Source organism: Pinus tabuliformis, chromosome 7 (assembly GCF_031772625.1).
Source record: "Pinus tabuliformis cultivar Carrire ecotype Pingquan chromosome 7, CPIR1, whole genome shotgun sequence".
NCBI classification, from domain to species: Eukaryota; Viridiplantae; Streptophyta; class Pinopsida; order Pinales; family Pinaceae; genus Pinus; species Pinus tabuliformis.
Window position 1 is genome coordinate 516242927 of NC_142293.1, and position 7255 is coordinate 516250181.

Genomic DNA, 7255 nt, shown 5'->3' on the forward strand with positions numbered 1-7255 from the left:
ATGTTGGCAACAATGTACTCAGCCTCAGCGGTACTCAATTCTACATACTTATGCTTCCTGCTCATCCCAGACATAATGGTAGATCCAAGACTAAACAACATCCAGATGTACTCTTCCTTTCAACAACATTTCCTTCCCAGGCAACATCGATGTATCCATTAAGTGGAACATCTTTGTAGATGTTAGAGTCGGTCTAATAGCCCTCCACCAGAGATCAAAGCTCTTTGAATTTCATGATTAGGTGTCCCATCAGTGTGATCATGTTGCATTCCGTTAGGCATGCCATAATCTTGGTGGAGGGAGTTTGTGTCTTTATTCCCCTCTTGTTTGGCACTGTTGGTTCAGGTTTGTTCAAGTAAATAAAGTCCTCAAAGGGTCATTCATCTTGCTTTAAGTTTTAAGGTCTTAGGTCTAGGGTTGAGTCCATTTTTGTCTTGAGAGGTCATAAAGGACCAGCAGGCCAGAGGGATGTTCTTCCTTAAAAAATTTTCAAAGATTCTCATCATTGTACAGCTAAATTTTCACTTTGTTCTCAAAAACTCTGTTTTTGAAAACAAAGGTCATTATCTCATTTTTGTAAAAATTCTCAAAATTTCAAATTCTTCAAATGTTGAAGTGCAGCCTTGGTCTCCTTTGCTAAAGCATCCTAGAAGCTATCCTTGCAAAAATTTTCAGAAGAAATCATCATTTCAACCAATTTTTCAAAGAAATGAAATCAAAGGTCAGAGCCAATTAATTCAAAAAGTGTCAACACTCAAAACATTACAAAGTGGGTTTTGGGCAAGTAAAATTAAAAGGAAGCCTATAAAAGCATGTCACTCCTCATTTGCAAACTCATTTTCCTCTCACAAGCTAAGTGTAATCTTGCAAAGGCAATTTTAGGAGTTCTTGAGCAAGTCGAGCAGTTTCAGGGGCGCGCTACACGTCAGGAGAGGCGCGCTACGCGTTGGGGGCGCACTACGCGTCAGGCAGACTTTTCCAGTGTTAATTTACAAGTGCGCTATGCGTCAGGAGCGCGCTACGCGTTGGGCAGGGTGCGCTACGCGTTGGGGATTCAGCTCAAAAAACCGCCAGCAGGTCATCAAAACGATTTTTCTCTTGGGCAAAGTGCAGGTAGGCTTCTCCTCTATGCCTAAATTTGGTTTTGCACAATGAAAAAGAGAATTAATGTGTTCAAATGCTATGTAAATGATAAATCAAAACCCTCTCTTGTTATGGAAAATTTAAAGTTTCAATGGCACTAGGGTTTTAAATTTCTCTTGCTGTCCAAGGTTGCCCTTTGTAAATTCCTTTTTCCCTCATCTTCATCATTTTTCTCCCTCAAATTTTCCCTTGAAATTTCATCCTTCTCCTCTTTAAAATTCCTAAAAGCATATTTAATTCCTAAAACCCTACTTCACTTTAAATCCCACAGTTTTGTAATTTCCCATGCTTTTCTTCCCTAAATTCCTTCTTTGTGTTTATTTTCCCTAATTCCCACATGTTCCCCTATCCCTAACAATTCCCTTGTATTTATGTCCCCTTGGTGACAGCATTTGAAAAAGTCAAAAAAGCAGTTAATTGGGTGCCAAGTCAACAATATATTTTAGTCATCTTGCCTTCATAACCATGTCAGAAACCGAATCAGATTATGAGCAGAGCTATGACAGTGGTTCAACACCAGAGGTAGAAGTGCCAAGGAGGCATCATAAGGGTGGTAAGGGTGGTCGGCATGTTAGAGAGGAGCCCACTTCATTGGCTCATTTGCAAGCTTGTCCACTTGCAATGTCATGTTTTCGATATCAATAATGTTTTGGATATTGTGAGAGGATCTCACAAATTCAACACCATAGAGAGCTGGTTCGCTTGTTTGTCCTACATTTGCACAATGGCCATGTTAACCTTGCAGGAGTAGATTTCACCTTATCACCTGAAATGGTTGCTCAAGCTACCGGGATACCAAATGTTGGGGAAGAATGGACCAAGCGCAAGCTGCTAGGCAAATTTCATTATCAACCATACATCAAACCTGGATGCATGAGGCACCTTACTGCTGTTCTTCCTTTCAGATTCCTAAGGGATGAGTATGCACCCTTGATGAGGCTCATTATGCGTTATTTCACTTGTGAGGGCAGATTTTCACGTTTATATTCGTACCATATCCGTTTGTTGATGCATTTCACCCGGGTACGAATAATGAACATTCCATTTTTCATGTGCCAAAATATAGAGAAGATGGTGCCCATAGTGCAAAGGAAAACTCCCGCACAGCAGCTCAAAAGTATATATCATTATGCACTGATCGAGATCATAGTGATGCATCAGTTGGCACAGCAGGGTATTGCTTGGGAGGATTTCATTTCTCGTGATTTCTTCATGGTGCCGCAACCACCTCCCGAGGTTGTCCGTGATGAGGGAGGGCCTTCACAGCAGTTTGATATTCCTGAGCCAGAACATGTTAGCACTCCTCCAGCTTATGTTACATATCAGAGAGGCCACAAGGCCTTATTTGCATCTGCACGGCGAGTATTATCTCCACATCAGGTGGAAGGGGTCTCGCCTTCTTCATCAGCACAACGAGTGTTATCTCCACATCAGGTGGAAGGGGCCTCGCTTTCGACAGCAACACAGGTACAGGAGAGAGGCAAGCAGCCCAAGATTGATGAGGGGCCATCAGATGATCCAGGCATAGATGTTGTTGACCTTGATATCATTTCTCCTAGCCTAGAGTCAAAGGAGATCATCCAGCAACTAAGGGCTAAAAATGACTTGTTGCAGCAAAAGTTGGAGATGGCAAATTGGACAATTACTTATTTAGAGCAGCGCAACAAGCAATTAGAGGATGAACACTCTCTTGATGAGTTGCGGAGGATCCGAGAAGACCGGAACTTGGCTCGCAAGAGACCCGGTGATTTGACACCTAAGGAGCAAAGCTCTATGCTCATTCAGGTGAACACACATTTAGAGAGGTTGATAGCAAAGGCAAACAGGGACAAAGACATGCTCCGCCACATGAAGAACCACTATTGGGCCCGCATGCATGTGTGCAAAGCAAGAATGAAGGTACTTAAAGCACGCTTGGCCAAGGCACTAAAACGGAGGAAAAGGCCCGATCCGCTTCAAATTTTGGCCGAAGCCACCTTGAGGGAGCATGGTGCTCAGTGACACACCTTCAGCTCAAATTTCAGGAAATTTTGAGCAATTTTGGTCAATTTTGACTTTTTTGTGCCTGTTGGACACCTAATCCTAAAGGGTTAGCGTGGAAGTTGAATGGACAAAGCAGTCCAAGAGACCTTGGGATCTGAATCCCAAGAGTCACCTATTGTACTATAAATGTACATCTATTGTTAATAAAAATTGTACTCAATGATTTATCTTTCCATCTGTCTCGCTGTCCATGTGAGTTTAACATGGTATCAGAGCAAGTTCGTTCATAATATGCTCAATCCTTTGTGAGCCACTTGTTTTTTGTGGCCTGTGTAAACCTACGCATCGCTCTGTCCTCTGCGTGATTCTCTGCACCTCCTGCGCTCTGCACATATACTCTGTCGATTCGCTGCCCCTCTCTGCGCTGCCTCTGACCTGACTGCGCATCCGTTTTCTCTGAGAGACTGCGCATTTTTTCCCTGAATTCGCTGCTCTCCCTGCGTGAATCGATGGTATCAAAGTAACTGTCCACTTCTTGCGCGAATCATAGCAACAGCTCTCTTGCAGTAGTAGCATCCCTTGGCATGTGTCATCTTGAGGACGCAAGCTCCAAGAAACACCACAAAAATAGCACCATCTCAATCATTTCTCATCATGAAAATCGGGAGGTAAACTAAATTCCTCTTCTTGATTCAAAATCTCCATCTCCTCATCATCTGGTTTCAGCATTTCAATATTATAGAATCGATCCAATAGTTGCAATATCTCATCTGCGGAGAAATTTCGATTTAACCTTTTCTTAAGGTATTCCATCAAGCCAAATAGAACGAAGTGTCGGTGCATCCCTTGTAGCTTGGCGGGGTGATAAATTTCCAGAGCTTGCAGCAGTGTCAGTTCCAGCTCCACCTGGGGCAGAGTTCTTCCATGGATTAAACGCAGACTATGAAGGAAGTCTGATTTTCGTCGAATTATTCGCCGGTTTTGGATCAGAGAGCTCGCCGGATAAGGGGAGCGGTTTGAGTGGCCCTTATCCCAGGCCATCATAGGTAATGTCAAGGTAGTTAATGTCGATATCTAATTATTCACTGAAAACTCTATTGCCAGAGATGCATGAGAGGATAATAAAACCAACCTTTATTGCCACCAATACTCCGAACGTCAAGAGAGTTTGAATTTCCTGCAAGACAGAATATATATAACGGGCAAGAGAGTTGTGTTATTCTTTGTACATTTGTCTGCTCATCCCAACACGACTTGTTTTCAGTCTTGCGTTGCCAGCATTATGGTATCAAAGCACCCCTGAACAGTCTCATGGCTGCCCCTTCGTGCCGTCCTCTGGTTCGATGTTGCATCCTATGATCTGCAAATCGTGAAGTCTTTCTTGTACAGTGTATCCATTAAAAGTTAAAAGTTATCGGGTTGAAGGAATGCAGCGTTCAACTTTCGTTGGACATCTTCTCATTTCATTCGTGCGGCTCGAAGTTCTTCCATTACATTTCTGTGTTCCCCATAGTGTTGACGATTGAACTTATCCTCAGCCGCTCTCGCCGCCTTGACAGTTTCAAGAATCTCTTCTGCCATTTTTATTCTGCGAACGTTCAGATCTTCGCGTTGCTGGATTGATTTCAGTCGTTCTCACGCTGGAATACGGTGAGTTGAGAGTCGAACATGATAATTGTAGCCGGATCCATAGCATTGTGCATGGAGTTCAAGACATTTATTATTTTCGCCAGAATGTCCTTTTCTTTCTGCGTAATATTTGCAAGGGATTCATTCATATGTGTCATCGACTGAAATCCATCAATTATTGTTTGCTCTTTTGCGGCGAATTTATTCTGCTCGTCTATGTAACTGAACACCATACCTGCTGAGGTGCGCTTTTGTAAGCTCCATACTACTAGCAATATCAACACAGTTTGATCCTTCGTTTACTGTAAAGCTCGTTATAGTATGTGTCGCAATAATATTTTTCAGGTTTGAAGTTTAGTAGCAGTTGGGGTGGTGTACACTGTATCTAGGTATTTTGGATATACTATAAGTTGCAAGCAGTTAAAATTTTCAAACTCAAAATCAAAGAAGAGATTATGGTGTTTGAAGGTTTAAATACCTCTGCGTGGTTCATCGATCCTGTGTAAATATCAGCGCTAGAAGCGGCCTCCCAAGAGCGAACTGTCCTGTTACATCTTTAAATGCTCTGTATTAATGGATGTGGATTAATAAATGGGCAATTGTATCTGGATTAATAAATGGGCACTTGTATCAAATAATTTGCAGGATATGCATCCAGTTTGAACGAGACCTGGCGAATCAACAGAGATGTCAGGACGGAAACTCTGCCCGGAGTTGAACAGTGGCATAGATGCATCAAAATATGCATAGGCTATTCTCCATCCTCATGAGGGTTGCAACACAAACTTCAGTGATGTATTGATCTGTTTGGAGTTATTAGTTCATCAGTCTCTAATAATCTCTTGAGCAAATCTTCACTGAAATATTAGCTTTTCATCTGCTTCCAATCTCTGTTATTATTTGAGTTGATATATCAGAGGTATATGTAGTTGAAGTTCGAATTTCAAAGAAGGAAGAAGTCATCTAGTTGTGCATCCATACAAAGAGTATCTTGGTATACCTGAGCTTTTTAAGGGTGAAACATATCTATTGTATCTGTGTTGGAAGGACTTTGAGCCTCTCATTCTTGCTGTGAAATTTCTACAGAATTTAAAGAACAGAATCTCTGAAAGTCTGGTGATATTTGTATAATTTTGACAGTTTCAAAATATCTCTGGTTGATTTTTCCCTTTAAGCTATAGGGCTCTCTTGTGCAATTCGAAGATATTTAGCAGCTTACATTTTTCTGTGGGATTTGGAGATTTTTAAGGTGTAGAAAAATGGCTAAACTTGAAAGAATATTAGAATTATTGAGAACTCTAATCATGTCCACTGCTAACAGCACAGTCAAAATTAACAAAGCTTCTCTTTCAGACATTCAAACATGTCTGCAATATGCACAAGAAAAGATAGAGTTTTTACAACTTGAATCACAACTGCAGCAAGAAGAATTACAGCAGTGGAGTCATCATTCTGAACCTGTTTCTGTTCAGAACAATGAAACAGACTCCCATGAACAGCATATTAATAATGGTACAGTTCATTCAAATAAAGCAGCAGTTGAACATGCAGATGCAGAAACTCAGTCTGCACTTCCCAAGCCCATCATCAGACCTTGGGAACAGCTTGTCCACAACAAGCACAGAACCGGTCTTGGATATGACAAGGACTTGTCCTTTCATATTCCAGACTATGCCAAGCCCATTCAGTTTCAGAGTGCTGGATTCATTTATGACAGTTCACCTGCTCCTCATGACAGTTCACCTGCTTCTCATGGCAGCTCACCTTCAGCTGTTCTAGATTCTGCCCCTCTTCCACAGCAACAACAACAACAAAAACAACAGATCGTGAAATGCCAACACTGTGACCGAGTTGGCCATTTGAAAGATCACTGTTTTGATCTTCATCCATGTAAGCACTGTCATAAAACCAGCCATTCTTCACACAGATGCTTCAAAAACAAACGACCTGCAAGAACGAAGATTCATCTTGGATGGATCGCTTCTTGGCAATGGGCATCAACAGCCAAGAAGATATTCCAAACACATGTCAGAACCTGTTCCAGAGTATTGAACAGTCTTGCAGCTGAGTTTTCTCCATCTTCTCACCTTGTACCTGACAGGGGGGGAAATGATGGTCATCTACAAGCTTCAAAGTCACATCAAGCGAGCCTGAGCTACAACCTGCCACACCAGTTTCAGAGTTGCAGCCAGAGACAAAGATGCCCGTGAACACAGATTGAGAACACTTCCTCTAGCAGAAGACTCCAGCTTCTTGCGAGTTTTGGAAGAGTTCCAGAGTTGTTGGTCATCCTTAAACCATCACAGATTGAGAACACTTCCTCTAGCAGAAGACATCAGCTTCTTGCCAGTTTTGGAAGAGTTCCAGGAATTGCATTAAGCATTCCAGAGTTGTTGGTTATCCTTAAACCATCACAGGTTGAGACTTCCCTTTTCAGGTTGAAGTTTTACCTTTTATGCGGGGTGAGACCTCCCTTTTATGGTTGAAGGTTTCCCTCTTT